Here is a 16426-nt window from a genome sequence, read left to right on the forward strand (position 1 = left end):
GTTTGAAAGCATCAGTTCTTTGATGCTCAGCCTTCTTTATAGTCCAACTGTCACATCCATATATGATTACTGGAAAACCATAGCTTTGACTAGAGGGACCTTTGTCGGCAAAGTGATGTCTCTGCTTTTTAATACACTATCTAGGTTTGTCATAGCTTTTCTTCCAGGGAGCAAGCGTCTTTTAATTTCATGACTGCAGTCACCATCTGCAGTGATTTTGGAGCCCAGGAAAATGAAATCTGTCACTATTTCTACTTTTTCCCCATCTATTTGCCATGAAGTCATGGGACCAGATGCCATGATCTTCATTTCTTGGATGTTGAGTTTTAAGCCGGCTTTTTCACTCTTCTCTTCCACCTTCATCAAGAGGCTCTTTAGTTCCTCTTTGCTTTCTGCCATTAAACTGGCATATCAAAGGTAGTTGATATTTCTCTGGGCAATCTGGACTCCAGCTTGTAAGTCATCCATCATGGCATTTTGCATGATGTACCCTGCATATAAATTAAATAAGCAGCGTTACAATATATAGCCTTGACATACTCCTTTCTCAATTTTTAACCAGTCCATTGTCCATGTCTGGTTCTAACTGTTGCTTCTTGTCCTGCGTACACGTTTCTCAGGAGGTGGGTGAGGTGGTCTGGTATTTCTATCTTTTTAAGAATTTTACAGTTTGTTGTGATCCACACAGTCAAGGGCTTTAGCATAATCAGTGAAGCAGAAGTAGGTTTTGTGGGGCGGTGGCAGGGGGGTTGGGAATTCCCTTCCTTTTTCTATGATCCAGCGGATGTTGGCAATTTGAACTCTGATTCTTCTGCCTTTTCTAAATCCAGCTTGTACATCTGGAAGTTCTCGGTTCATGTACTGATGAAGCCTAGCTTGAAGGATTTTGAGCATAATCTTGCTAGCATGTGAAATGAGTGTAATTGTACGGTAATTTGAACATTCTTTGGCATTGCCTTTCTTTGGGATTGAAATGAAAACTGACCTTTTCCAGTCCTGTGGCCACTGCTGAGTTTCCCAAATTTGCTGGCATATTGCTACTATAGCTAACATCTATTGAGCACTTACCATGTGCTAAATTCTCTTTCTAATTATTCTTTGCTTATATGCATATAATAATACTATGAGTCAGCTGCTATTATTTTTCCTATTTACAGATCAAGAAAGTGAGGTACACAGATGTTAAATAACTCTCAAAGGAGCACACATAATAAATACAACTGTGATTAATCTAAAGAAATAGCTGAAGGGTGGTAGCTGCATTGACATCTTAAAACGAGGCAAGGATGTAGATCAGCCAAGCCAGAGGTCCTAGTAGGTTACAACCTCACCCCAAATTTCTTCAGCTACAGCTGATCAGTAATAATAATAACAGTAAAAGGGGCTCCTAGATGCCTGGTACCACAGTAAGGAGTTTGGATGCATCATCTTATTTGATCTTCCCAACAACCATAGGAAGTAGCTGCCACTTTCCCCCATTTTACAGATAAGGAAACTGTGGCATGGAGAGGTGAAGAAGCTTGCGTGGTGGAATCAGGATGTAAATACAAGCAATCTGAAGCTGAACTTTGTGTGTTGACCACAATGCCAGTTTCTCAAATTGTGACTGAGCTTTAACTTCCTGGTACTTTTCACGACAGTGATAATAACAGTTGATATTAACTGAATACTCACCATATATGGAGCTAAATGCTTCCACTGTGTTACTTCCTAAGTGCCCCAAAAGGACCCTGTGAGAAAGTTGCTGTTACTGGCTCTACTATATAGGAGAAGAGAGCATCCCAGGGCTTCCCCACTAGCAGGAGGTGGAAGCAGGATTCAAATCCAGGTGGTCTGACCCTGGTTTATACTCTGAAAGATGCCACCCTACCTACTCAGAGTGGCAACCTTGCATCATTGCCAAGGAGAGTTGAAATGCATGTATTTGGACCCTACTCCAGACTGAACCAATGAGAATCTGCCTTTTCATAAGCTGGCAGGTGATTTGTGTGCCAGTTGAAGTTTGGGAGATGCTGGGTTGCATTTCACTCTTTTCCTGAAAGGCAGGCCACAAGAATACAGTAGTAAACAGCCTAGACAAAGTCCTGCCTTCCAACAGCCACCACACTGGTTGAGGGAGATGAAACAGACCACAGATAAGGAAAGGGTTTCAAAAGTGGCAACCCTGGGTTGTTTCTCAAGGTGCAGTTTCTGGTCTTGCCCCAAGACTTACTGAGTATGAGTCTTGTGGATGGAATTTTGGAAATCTGCATTTAACATGGTGATTCAGATGCTCTCTGAAGTTAGGAACCACTATGCCCCCTAGTAAAGTGCAGGGGAAGAATCAGAGAAGAACACCGACATCTTTCCGACTTTTCTTATGGCCCCAGTCCTGAGGACCAGAGAGAAACATCTCCAATAGGCTAAACAACTGGCAGTCAGACAATGAAGAATTGAATTTGGCCCCTCTCTGTGCATTAATTTAAAATATTGAACTTCAGAGATCCATTGATGCTACTTAATATGGTGCACAAGGCTGCAGGCACTCACAATTGACCCTGGGTGGTATTGACCTGTTCCTATGGAAACAGGCCTTGGTTCTGAGCCTGCCTTTGCCTGTCTGCTGTATAGCCCCAGCACCCTTGGGACGGGTCGAACATGACAGTGGCAGCCAGGACCTAAGCAGACACTGACCATGCTGTGAGCATATCCAGCCAGGAACCAATTCTCATGTGAGATGCTGGCCCAATGCGAGGCTCCTAAGCTGTTCAGTTCAGTTCAGCCTCTCAGTCGTGTCTGACTATTTGCAACCCCATGGACTACAGCACTCCAGGCTTCCCTGTCCACCACCAGCTCCCGGAGCTTGCTCAAACTCATATCCATCGAGTTGGTGATGCCATCCAACTATCTCATCCTCTGTCTCCTAAGGTGTCTCATACAGAAATATTTTATTAGCAGCTCTGCTGTTCTCCTGTTACTGAGAGCCACTAGCAGGCCTCAGTGGAAAGAACTAGGGAAAGAAATACAGGCAAATTTTTCCCAAGACTTGGAGTTTGAAAAGACAAAACAGAAGAACCAAGAGGAAAGGAATAATATAGGCAACCTGCCTTTTTTCAAATGGTGATAATCTTGACCAACATATAGAAGGGCTTACTATATGCTAGGCCCTGCATTAAGAACCAACATGCCTCATTTCATTCTCCCAATAATCCTGTGAAGTCATTATTATTTTAATTATCCCCATTTGACATAGAGATGCCAAGCTGTCACTTTGGAGGAAGAGAGAGAGAAGAAAAGGAAGGTAGGGGGACAGAAAAAAAAAGGAAGGAGGAGGAAAGAAAAGAATGGAGGGAGGGGGAGGGAAAGGAAGGAGGAAAAGAGGGGCAAAGTTCTCAGCTTTCTTCAAAGATAGAAGGAAAAATGACCATGGAAGGCCTAAAGCAAAAGAAATTTCCCTGAAGATCAGGAATGCAAACTGACTTTTTACCTTAATTTGGGACAATGGAAATACTTAAGCGATTGGCTTGTTTCATGTTCTATAAACTGAAACCAAAAAGTTGGCTGAATTTTAACCACCACCAAATAACGCACGCGCGCACACACACACACACACACACACACAGTGTTTGTTTTCCTAATTATGACTTCTTGAGAATGAATGGAAAATTTGGCAATCCGATTAACTGTGGCTTACAATAAACTAGCACTAAATGGGTGTTTTATATGCCCTTTGTTTCCCATTCTCCTTGGAAGATTGTCAAGGATTTAATGAAACTAATACTTGGGGATTTAAATCTCTCATAACAAGAAACCAGAGCCTCTCCAACACTAACAACTGGAAGGAACTCAAGCTCTCTGAGCCTGTGGGATGTGTCAGGCACTGAGCTAAGTGCATTGTGTACTCTGTCCCACCAGGTCTGCTCACCAAACTCACAATGAAGATATGATGCATACTTTTGTTTTACAAAGGTGGTAACTGAGGCTCAATAAGGCTGTGTAACTTGCCTAGATGTTGAGTCAAGGAGCTAGAAAGGGTACCTAGGCTTTGCTAATTGTTTTTAATGGCTTTACAGACAATGCCTCAGAAAGTCATCATCCCCTCCTCAACAGAGATTTGACCTCCACTCAGGGAGCCGGGGGAATGCCTGTGATTCCAGAATGTTATTAAGGAGTCATTGAGCCACTCAGTCATTCAGCCTTCTCTGCCCAGCTGCCATGGGAAATGCACATTCCCACACAAGTCCACTGGGCATAGCAGGTGCCCCATAGGGCTGATGCATTCATTCATTCAGTAGATTTTAACCAACTAACTGCCATGTGCCAAGCACCAACCTGGGCATTTCACATGCTACTGCTATTCTTTAATTATTAAAAGAGCCCTAAGAAGCAAGTACCATTATTATCTCTATTTCATAGATGGGAAAAAAGAAAGTCAAAGCTGTTAACTGTAGCTGGGAGTCTCACCAAGTCTGTCTGTTGATTCTGGAATTTGCTCTCCCAAGTGCTACGGAATAGTGTGCATGAAAAGATAGACACGATACCCACCTCATAGGATCTATCACAACAGCAGAAGAGCTGTACAGCAAGCCACTGATTAGCCAAATAATTATTTCCTACCATTATAGAGCATACTGGGGGCTTCCCTCATAGCTCAGTTGGTAAAGAATCTGCCTACAATGCAGGAAACCCAGGTTCAACTCCTGGGTCGGGAAGATCTCCTGGAAAAGGAAATGGCAACCAACTCAAGTATTCTTGCCTGGAGAATCTCATGGACAGAGGACCTGGACAGGCTACGGTCCATGGGGTCGCAAGAGTCGGACATGACTTAGCAACTAAACCACCATAGAGCATACTACCCAGTTGAAGTAGAGGACCCCCATACGCGTGTTGACAGGAGGAGTTGACCTGAGGGAATCAGGGTATTTTCCCTGACAAAGTGATGGTTCAGTTGAGAACTGAAGTGAGAAGGTATTAACCAGGAGAGGAGGAAGGGGGAAACTATTTCAGAAAGAGGGGAATAGCAATATATTTGAAGACCCCAACTTATTAAGAAATAGTAGTATATTGAAGGGGAAGAAGACAGAAGATACAAGAATCTATTGAAACAAGCATATAATGTCCTCATCCCTTCTCCTTGTCTGGAACTAGCCTCAGGCTGGGTCCACCCACTGTCACGTTCTTCACTGTGTGCCCACTGCTGCCTAATACACATTCAGCACATCACTAATGAATGAAAAAAGTGGACAAATGTGTGAAAACTGTTTGATCCAATGTCAAACAAATGTACTAGAGAGGGAAAAAAAATCCATGAAATCAGTTTTTCATATCAATATTCAATCTGTGGTTGGTTGAATCTGCTGTGAAGTTTATGAGGATTTTCGATTGCACCCCTAGTCCCCACTGCTCCCCCCCACCATTGTTCAAGGATCAACTGTATATGAACTAATGAGGAAAGAATTTTGTTTAGTTGCTAAGTCACATCCAACTCTTGCAACCCCATGGATTGTAGCCCGCAAGGCTCCTTTGTTCATGGGATTTCCTAGCCAAGAATACTGGAGTGGGTTTCCATTTCCTTGTCTTTTCAACAAATGATGATAGAAAAACTGGAGTGTCACATACAAAAGAATGAAGTCACACCTCTTCTTTACATTATACACAAAATTAATTCAAAATAGATCACAGATTTGAATGTAAGTGCTGAAACTATAAAAACCCTCAGAAGAAAACATAAGTGCAAATCCTTGTGACATTAGAATAAGAAACAGTTTTTTACATACGGCATCTAGAGCACAAGCAATCATAAAAATAAAATTTTCTCAAAATCTAAAATGGTGATGCCTCAAAAGACCCTATTAAGAAACCAGAAAACCAGCCCTCAGAATAGAAGAAAATATTTGCAAATCATATACATCTAACAAGGAACTTGTATCCAGAATATAAAGACTCAACAATTAAAAAACAAATAGCCCAGTTTTAAAGTGGACAAAAGTGGAAAATGTGGAAAGTGTAGAAAAGTGGAAAGTGTTAGTAGCTTACTTGTATCCAACTCTTTGTTACCCCGTGGACTGTAGCCCGCAGGCTCCTCTGGCCATGGGATTTTCCAGGCAAGAATACTGGAGTGGGTTGCCATTTCCTTCTCCAGGGAGTTTTCCAGATGCAGGGTTCAAATTCACATCTCCTACATTAGCAGGCAGATTCTTTACCACTGAGGAACCAGGGAAGATCACACAAGTGGGTAAAGGATTTTAATAGATATTTCTCCAAAGAAGATATCAGATCAGATCAGATCAGATCAGTTGCTCAGTCATGTCCGACTCTTTGCGGTCATGAGTTTCATTCCTGGTCAGAAAAGTAAGATCCCACATGCCTTGTGGTATGGCCAAAAAAATAAAACAAACCTTGTATACAGATGTTCATAGAAGCATTATTTTTTAATTTATTTTTAATTGGAGGATAATTGCTTTACAATATTGTATTGGTTTCTGCCATACATCAGCATGAATCAGGCTTACGTATACATATCTCCCCTCCCTCTTGAACTTCCCTCCTAACCTGCCCCCCATCCCACCTCTCTAGGTTGTCACAGAGCACGGGGTTGAGCCCCCTGTGTTATATAGCAACTTCCCTCTGGCTCTCTATTTCACATGGGGTAGTGTGTGAGTTTCCATGCTGCTCTTTCTATTTGTCCTGCCCTCTCCTTCCCCCACTGTGTCCACAAGTCTGTTTTCTATGTCTGCGTCTCCACTGCTGCCCTGCACATATGTTCATCAGTACCAGCTTTCTAGAGTCAATATATATGCATTAATACATGATGTTTGTTTTTCTCCTTCTGACTTACATCACTCTGTACAAGAGGCTCTAGGTTTATCTACCTCATTAGAACTGACTCAAATGTGTTCCCTTTTATGGCTGAGTAATATTCCTTTTGTATATATGTATATATGTACCACAAGTTCTTTATCCATTCTTCTCTCAGTGGACATCTAGGTTGCTTCCATGTCCTAGCTGTTGTAAATAGTGCTGTAATGAACACTGGGGTACATGTATGTTTTTCAATTATGGTTCCCTCAGGCTATATGGAGAAGGCAATGGCACCCCACTCCAGTACTGTTGCCTGGAAAATCCCATGGATGGAGGAGCCTGGTAGGCTGCAGTCCATGGGGTCGCTAAGAGTCGGACACTACTGAGCGATTTCACTTTGACTTTTCACTTTCATGCATTGGAGAAGGAAATGGCAACCTACTCCAGTATTCTTGCCTGGAGAATCCCAGGGATGGGGGAGCCTGGTGGGCTGCCGTCTATGGGGTCGCACAGAGTCGGGCACGACTGAAGCGACTTAGCAGCAGCAGGCTTATATGCCCAGTAGTGAGTTGTTGGATCATATGGTAGTTTTATTCCTAGTTTTTTAAGGAATCTCTATACTGTTCTCCATAGTGGCTGTATCAATTTACATTCCCACCAACAATGCAAGAAGGTTCCCTTTTCTCCACACCCTTTGCAACTTTTATTGTTTGTAGATTTTTTGATGATGGCCCTTCGAATTGGTATGAGGTGGTATCACTGTAGTTTTGATTTGCATTTCTCTAATAATGAGTGATGTTGAGCATTTTTCAGGTGTTTATTAGCTGTGTATATGTCTTCTTTGGAGAAATATCTCTTTAGATCTTCTGCCCACTTTTTGATTAAATTGTTTTTCTGGTATTGAGCTGCATGAGCAGCTTGTATATTTTGGAATTCAATCCTTTGTCATTTGTTTCATTTACTATTATTTTCTCCTATTCTAAGGGTTGTCTTTTCACTCTATTTATAGTTTCCTTTGCTGTACAAAAGCTTTTAAGTTTAATTAGGTCATATTTCTTTATTTTTGTCTTTTATTTCCATTACTCTAGGAGGTGGGCTATAGAGGATCTTGTTGTGATTTATGTCAGGGACTGTTCTACCTGTGTTTTCCTCTAAGAGCTTTACAATTTCTGGCCTTACATTTAAGCCTTTAAACCATTTTGAGTTTATTTTTGTGTTCGGTATAAGGAGATATTCTAGTTTCATTCTTTTACACATAGCTGCTCAGTTTTCTCAGCACCACTTATTGAAGAGGCTGTCTTTTTTCCATTGTATATCCTTGCCTCCTGTATCAAAGATAATGTGCCCATAGATGCATGGGCTTATCTCTGAGCTTTCTATTTGTTTTATTGATCTATATTTCTGTTTTTGTGCCAGTATAATACTGTCTGGATGACTATAACTTTTTAACACCCTCTTCCAACAACACAAGAGAAGACTCTATACATGGACATCACCAGATGGTCAACACCGAAATCAGATTGATTATATTCTTTGCAGCCAAAGATGGAGAAGCTGTATACAGTCAGCAAAAACAAGACCAGGAGCTGACTGTGGCTCAGATCATGAACTCCTTATTGCCAAATTCAGACTTAAATTGAAGAAAGTAGGGAATACCACTAGACCATTCAGGTATGACCTAAATCAAATCCCTTATGATTATACAGTGGAAGTCAGAAATAGAATTAAGGGCCTAGATCTGATAGAGTGCCTGATGAACTATGGAATGAGGTTCGTGACATTGTACAGGAGACAGGGATCAAGACCATTCCCATAGAAAAGAAATGCAAAAAAGCAAAATGGCTGTCTGGGGAGGCCTTACAAATAGCTGTGAAAAGAAGAGAAGTGAAAAGCAAAGGAGAAAAGGAAAGATATAAACATCTGAATGCAGAGTTCCAAAGAATAGCAAGAAGAGATAAGAAAGCCTTCTTCAGCGATCAATGCAAAGAAATAGAGGAAAACAACAGAATGGGAAAGACTAGGGATCTCTTCAAGAAAATCAGAGATACCAAAGGAACATTTCATGCAAAGATGAACTCAATAAAGGACAGAAATGGTATGGACCTAACAGAAGCAGAAGATATTAAGAAAAGATGACAAGAATACACAGAAGAACTGTACAAAAAAGATCTTCACGACCCAGATAATCACGATGGTGTGATCACTGACCTAGAGCCAGACATCCTGGTATGTGAAGTCAAGTGGGCCTTAGAAAGCATCACTACGAACAAAGCTAGTGGAGGTGATGAAATTCCAGTTGAGCTATTCCAAATCCTGAAAGATGATGCTGTGAAAGTGCTGCACTCAATATGCCAGCAAATTTGGAAAACTCAGCAGTGGCCACAGGACTGGAAAAGGTCAGTTTTCATTCCAATCCCAAAGAAAGGCAATGCCAAAGAATGCTCAAACTACCGCACAATTGCACTCATCTCACACGCTAGTAAAGTCATGCTCAAAATTCTCCAAGCCAGGCTTCAACAGGATGTGAACCTTGAAATTCCAGATGTTCAAGCTGGTTTTAGAAAAGTCAGAGGAACCAGAGATCAAATTGCCAACATCCACTGGATCATGGAAAAAGCAAGAGAGTTCCAGAAAAACATCTATTTCTGCTTTATTGACTATGCCAAAGCCTTTGACTGTGTGGATCACAATAAACTGTGGAAAATTCTGAAAGAGATGGGAATACCAGACCACCTGATTTGCCTCTTGAGAAATTTGTATGCAGGTCAGGAAGCACCAGTTAGAACTGGACATGGAACAACAGACTGGTTCCAAATAGGAAAAGGAGTACGTCAAGGCTGTATATTGTCACCCTGTTTATTTAACTTCTATGCAGAGTACATCATGAGAAACGCTGGACTGGAAGAAACACAAACTGGAATCAAGATTGCCAGGAGAAATATCAATAACCTCAGATATGCAGATGACACCACCCTTATGGCAGAAAGTGAAGAGGAACTCAAAAGCCTCTTGATGAAAGTGAAAGTGGAGAGTGAAAAAGTTGGCTTAAAGCTCAACATTCAGAAAACGAAGATCATGGCATCCGGTCCCACCACTTCATGGGAAATAGATGGGGAAACAGTGGAAACAGTGTCAGACTTTATCTTTCTGGGCTCCAAAATCACTACAGATGGTGACTGCAGCCATGAAATTAAAAGACGCTTACTCCTTGGAAGGAAAGTTGTGACCAACCTAGATAGCATATTCAAAAGCAGAGACATTACTTTGCCAACAAAGGTTCGTCTAGTCAAGGCTATGGTTTTTCCAGTGGTCATGTATGGATGTGAGAGTTGGACTGTGAAGAAGGCTGAGCGCCGAAGAATTGATGCTTTTGAACTGTGGTGTTGGGGAAGACTCTTGAGAGTCCCTTGGACTTCAAGGAGATCCAACCAGTCCATTCTGAAGGACATCAGCCCTGGGATTTCTTTAGAAGGAATGATGCTAAAGCTGAAACTCCAGTACTTTGGCCACCTCATGCGAAGAGTTGACTCATTGGAAAAGACTCTGATGCTGGGAGGGATTGGGGGCAGGAAGAGAAGGGGACGACAGAGGATGAGATGGCTGGATGGTATCACTGACTCAATGGACATGAGTCTCAGTGAACTCCAGGAGTTGGTGATAGACAGGGAGACCTGGAGTGCTGCAATTCATGGGGTCGCAAAGAGTCGGACACGACTGAGCAACTGATCTGATCTGATCTGATAGTCTGAAGTCAGGAAGGTTGATTCCTTTATCTCCATTTTTCTTTCTCAAGATGGCATAGAAATAGTATTCTTAACAGCCAAAAAGTGGAAATAATCTAAATGTTTATCAACTGATGAATGGATAAATAAAATATATTTTATCCATGTACACTTGTCCCTCAGTATCCATGGGGGATTGGTTCCAAGAACCTCAGCAGATACCAAAATTCTGGGATGCACAACTCCCTTATATGAAATCATATAGTATTTTCATATAACCTACACACATTCCCCTGTATACTTTAAATCATCTGTGGATAACTTATAATACCTAATACAGTATATTGTTCAGTCATTAAGTCATGTCCAACTCTTTTGTGACCCCATGTACAGTAGCCTGCCAGGCTTCTCTGTCCATGGGATTTCCCAGGCAAGAATACTGGAATAAGTTGCTATTTACTTCTCCAAGGGATTTTCCCAACCCAGGGATTGAACCCACAGCTCTTATATTGGGAGGTGGATTCTTTAGCACTGACTGAGCCACCAGGGAAGCCCAAAATGCAGTATAAGTGCTATGTAAATTAGTTGTAAATAAAACATATATGCTATGTAAATAGTTGTTAGCATGTAGCAAACTCCAGTTTTGCTTTTTGGAAGTCTCTGAATTTTTTTTTAGAATATTTTGTGTCTACAGTTGATTAAATCTGTGGATATAAAACCCAAAGATATGGAGGGCAGACTATAAAGTCATATCATACATCAGTCAGAAAAATGAAGTACTGACACACTCTATAACATCAGTGAAACTTGAAAACATTATGCTAAGTGAAAAAGGCAAATCACTGAAGGCCCCAAGTTGTATGATTCCATTTGTGTGAACTCTCCAGAAAAGGCAGATCCATGGACATAGAAAGTAGATTAGTGGTTGCCTGAGGTTGGCACAGGGATGGGGAGTGGCTGCCAATATTAATAGGTTGCTTTCCAGAGTAATGGTTGCACAGTTCTGTGAATATATTACAAATCACTAAGTTGTACATTTTAAATAGATGAGTTATATAGTATGTAAATTGTATTTCATATAATATATAAAATTATATAAAGTTTATATAAAATTATATAAAGTTGTTTTTTAAAATTTAGAACTAGAACTACTGTCACAATCCTCAAATTTACTGTAACTGCCTTTTTGAAGCATAATTGACTTACAATGTTGTGTTAATTTCTGTTGTAAAGCGACGCAGTTATATATATATATATATATATATATGCTAATCACTTTGGTTGTATCCAACTCTTTGTGACCCCATGGACCATAGCCTGCCAGGCTCCTCTGTCCATGGGATTCTTCGGGCAAGAAAACTAGGGTGGGTTTCCATTTCCTACTCCAGTATATATTTTGTGTATATATATACACACACACACATACACTACACACACATACACACACATATATGCATTCTTTTTTTGTATTCTTTTCCATTATGGTTTATCACAAGATACTGAATATGGTTCTTATCAATTCCATGCATCATGCCTTACATCTGCTAACCCCAGCTTCCCGCTCCATCCCTTCCTCCACCCCCCTCCACCTTGGCAATCACCAGTCTACTCTCTGAGTCTGTCTGTGTTTTGTAGGTAGGTTCATTTGCGTCATACTTTAGATTACACATATAGGTGATATCATATGATAGTTGTCTTTCTGACTGACTTTACTTAGTGTGATAGTTTCTAGGTCCATCCATGTTGCTGCAAATGGCATTTCCTTCTTTTTACGGCTGAGTAGTTCTCCATTGTATATATGTACCACATATTTTTTATACATTCATCTGCCAATGCACATTTGGGTTGTCTCCATGTCTTGACTATTGTGAATAGTGCTACTATGACCAGTGAGGTGCATGTGTCTTTTTAAATTAGAGTTTTGTCTGGATATATGCCCAGAAGTGAGATTGCTGGATCATATGGTTACTCTATTTTTAGTTTTCTGAGGAGCCTCCATACTGTTTTCCACAGTGACTATACCAATTCACATTCCCAACAACAGTGTAGGAGGATAGAACTGCTTTTTTTTTTTTTTTTCACACTGAGATAATGAGGAAAGACTTTGATATTGAATGTCTTTCCACCCCTCCATTTCCCATAAAAGCACTACTTCCAAGATTGAGGGGGCAGAAATAAAGATTAGTTCAGGTCTTCTAAACTTTCTACATTTCTGTCCTGCCCAGTCATAATCACCTTCCTCCTGATGAGCCCTGAGGCGCTGGAGAGCCCTGAATTATTCAAAGAAGATTAAAATTGTACAGAAGTACAGAAGATTCTCTCTACTGTATCTCTAAGCCTTCCCCCTTACTCCCAAAAAGTCTGTGAGCAGAAAGCTTGAAATAAATTTTCTTCTTAGTCCAAACTAAGCAGAGCAACTAAAATAACAATAACACCAACCCATTCCCCAGGAATTCTAGCTATCCGGGTTTTTTTCTATAGTTGAAGCAGCATCTTTTAGGCAGATGTTGGCTACAGGGTAAGGAATTTAGGTTACACAAAAGTCATTTTCTTAGGAGTATTGCTGAACAGTGGGTTATTGAGCAAACATGGAAGCTTTCCATCTATGGACATCTTATTCGTTTTTTAGTTTCTTTAAAGATTTTTATCTGTGAACTCCAAACTGCAGTAGGCTTAGCATTCCCATAAAGTAAGAAGGCAAACACAATTTCTTATAGTCCACCTCCATTTCTACTACCTAGATATTTAATGGTTTCTCTTCAACTCCATCAGGCCTTGCAGTCCCTTCTCTGTTTTACTGTTGTTCATTTTTAGCTTAATAGCCACCTTATTCTATGCATCATCTCTCTGAAAATTTCAGAGAATAGCCATGTTAGAGAATTGCACTCTGAATTTAGAACAGTACATTATGTGTATACTTTTGTATTACGTTCCATTTGTGCTGCTCAAATGGCATTGGCCAAGCTCATTGGCAAACTGAAATGACTATGATGTTTTCCATTTTGAAAGGATGGCTTATTTAGCAGATACATAATAGCATTTATTTTCTTTACCATTAAACATAGTTTGGTCTCTGCCTCCTAAATCAGTTCTAGGCATCAGCCTCCCAAGTTTGAACTATTTGTTATGACTGAGGAGATTATAACCTCAGTGTTTTTGTTTTGCTTTAGCCTCTTAACCCCGAAGACTGATAACCTATCAAAAAATCTCTGTCTTTAAGATCCACAGAACTCCTATTTTTAATACCAATTACAGACATTAGGTGAGAGTAATAATAATAGCTAATATTTATTGAACTCTTACAATGGCCTTGGAGAAGGAAATGGCAACCCACTCCAGTATTCTTGCCTGGAGAATTCCATGGACAGAGGAGCCTGGTGGGCTCCAGTCCATGGGGTTGCAAAGAGTCGGACACAACTGAGCGACTATCACTACAATGGCCTGGCCACGCTTAAAAGACATAGACATAGAGAGATATCAGTAATTAATTTACTTAACCCCAACAACAACTCTATGAGACAGGTACTATTATTACTCCTATTTTACAGGTGAGGACATTGAGATACAGAGAGATTAGATAACTTGCCCAAGGTCATACAAGTTGTAGTGGCAGAACTGGGATTTAAACACAGGAGTCTAGCTCCCAAGCTACTAGGATGTGTTGCCTGGTAGCGGGACCTTAATAAACTTCTTTGAGTAAACAAAATATGTAGTGCAACAAAGAAATCTATGGCAGTAAAATTCCGTCTGTTCATCTCCACCCATCTTTTCCAGGCATATGCCCTCCAGGAATCCTCCCCATATTACTAGAACAGAAGGGACATTGTTCTGTTGTCCCTCTTCCTAGCTCTTTCACCTCCTTCCTAGTCATGGAGAGACCTTTATAGGAGGTATGTTTGACTGTGTGGATCACAATAAACTGTGGAAAATTCTGAAAGAGATGGGAATACCAGACCACCTGACCTGCCTCTTGAGAAACCTATATGCAGGTCAGGAAGCAACAGTTAGAACTGGACATGGAACAACAGACTGGTTCCAAATAGGAAAAGGAGTCTGTCAAGGCTGTGTATTGTCACCCTGCTTATTTAACTTCTATGCAGAGTACATCGTGAGAAACGCTGGACTGGAAGAAGCACAAGCTGGAATCAAGATTGCCGGGAGAAATATCAATAACCTCAGATATGCAGATGACACCCTTATGGCAGAAAGTGAAGAGGAGCTAAAAAGCCTCTTGATGAAAGTGAAAGAGGAGAGTGAAAAAGTTGGCTTAAAGCTCAACATTCAGAAAACGAAGATCATGGCATCTGGTCCCATCACTTCATGGCAAATAGATGGGGAAACAGTGGAAACAGTGTCAGACTTTATTTTTGGGGGCTCCAAAATCACTGCAGATAGTGACTGCAGCCATGAAATTAAAAGACGCTTACTCCTTGGAAGGAAAGTTATGACCAACCTAGATAGCATATTGAAAAGCAGAGATATATTACTTTGCCAACAAAGGTCTGTCTAGTCAAGGCTTTGGTTTTTCCAGTGGTCATGTATGGATGTGAGAGTTGGACTGTGAAGAAAGCTGGGCACCAAAGAATTGATGCTTTTGAACTGTGGTGTTGGAGAAGACTCTTGAGAGTCCCTTGGACTGCAAAGAGATCCAACCAGTCCATCCTAAAGGAAATCAGTCCTGGGTGTTCATTGGAAGGACTGATGCTAAAGCTGAAACTCCAGTACTTTGGCCACCTCATGTGAAGAGTTGACTCATTGGAAAAGACTCTGATGCTGGGAGGGATTGGGGGCAGGAGAAGAAGGGGATGGCAGAGGATGAGATGGCTGGATGGCATCACCAACTCGATGGACATGAGTTTGAGTGAACTCCGGGAGTTGGTGATGGACAGAGAGGCCTGGCGTGCTGCGATTCATGGGGTCGCAAAGAGTCCGACGTGACTGAGTGACTGAACTGAACTGAACTTACAGAGAAAAACGTGTACTTTGCAAAGCAAACTAATTCCCAGGAACCCAGTTATCAGTGTGCAAATGCACAGAGTAAATCTATTCTTTGACTCATTATCACTGTAAGAGAAAACAGAATTCTAGTACAGCAGAATATGGAGAGCAAAAATTCTGCAGAAACCTGGAGCTGTGACACTGGTTTTAACCTTATCTATTTCCAGCATTTACATGAGACCAAGATGGCATGGCCGGAATTGGATTTTATTTGAAAACCTCTCTCTGATTCCTTGCTAATGAATCAGACAAATTAACCAGGCTGCTCTTTCTCAGTTTCCAAATCAGAAGTCAAGATTTCAGAAGCACTTGGCGCCTATAAAATTTGGTAGTGGTGGCAACACTCTTTGTGCCCTGAACGTATCATAGCTGCCTCGGTCATATATTCAGAAGTGACAGTTAGACATATGGTAGCTGACGGTCCTGACAGAATGGCTAGACCAACTGTTTAAAAAGTGAAGAGGAGGACTTCCCTGGCAGTCCAGTGGTTAAGACTCTGTGCTCCCACTTCAGGGGGCATGGGTTTGATCCCTGTGTAAGGGGCACAGGTTCCATTTCTGGTCAAGAAATTAAGATCCTATATACCACGCAGCATGGCCAAAAAATAAATAAGCATAAAAAATAAGAGAGATGAGATCTCCCTCTCCAAACCTGGGGATTAGAGTAAGAAAGGGTTCACGCACAAGCCAGGAAGAGGTCCCTCACCAGGAACCAACTCAGTCAGCATCTTGATCATGGACTTCCCAGCCTCCAGAACTGTGAGACATAAATCTGTAAAGTAAATAAATAAAATTAAATTTAAAAGTGGAGAGGAGTTAATCTGAGGTAACTGAGATCACAATTTAAGAACAATAGCCCAACAACCTTGCCTCACCTGTTGGGAAATTTCAACTAAGGCTAATTTTCAGCCACATCCTGAAGGGGAT

The 16426-nt window shown here is 41.1% G+C and overlaps 1 long non-coding RNA gene across 2 annotated transcripts in view; it reads right to left on the reverse strand.

Moving 5' to 3' along the window:
- Nucleotides 1–317: 317 nt before the first annotated feature.
- The window catches only part of LOC112586883, a 28941-nt gene continuing 12832 nt past the window's right edge, over nucleotides 318–16426 (reverse strand). The window contains exons 2-3 of one of the 2 annotated variants that reach the window (XR_006553338.1): nucleotides 16152–16271; nucleotides 318–491 (exon numbers count right to left, since the gene is read on the reverse strand). This is a non-coding gene — a long non-coding RNA (uncharacterized LOC112586883). The remainder of the gene's footprint in view (nucleotides 492–16151; nucleotides 16272–16426) is intronic. The other variant, XR_006553337.1, reaches the window with a different exon arrangement.

Source organism: Bubalus bubalis, chromosome 9, assembly GCF_019923935.1.
Source record: "Bubalus bubalis isolate 160015118507 breed Murrah chromosome 9, NDDB_SH_1, whole genome shotgun sequence".
NCBI classification, from domain to species: domain Eukaryota; kingdom Metazoa; phylum Chordata; class Mammalia; order Artiodactyla; family Bovidae; genus Bubalus; species Bubalus bubalis.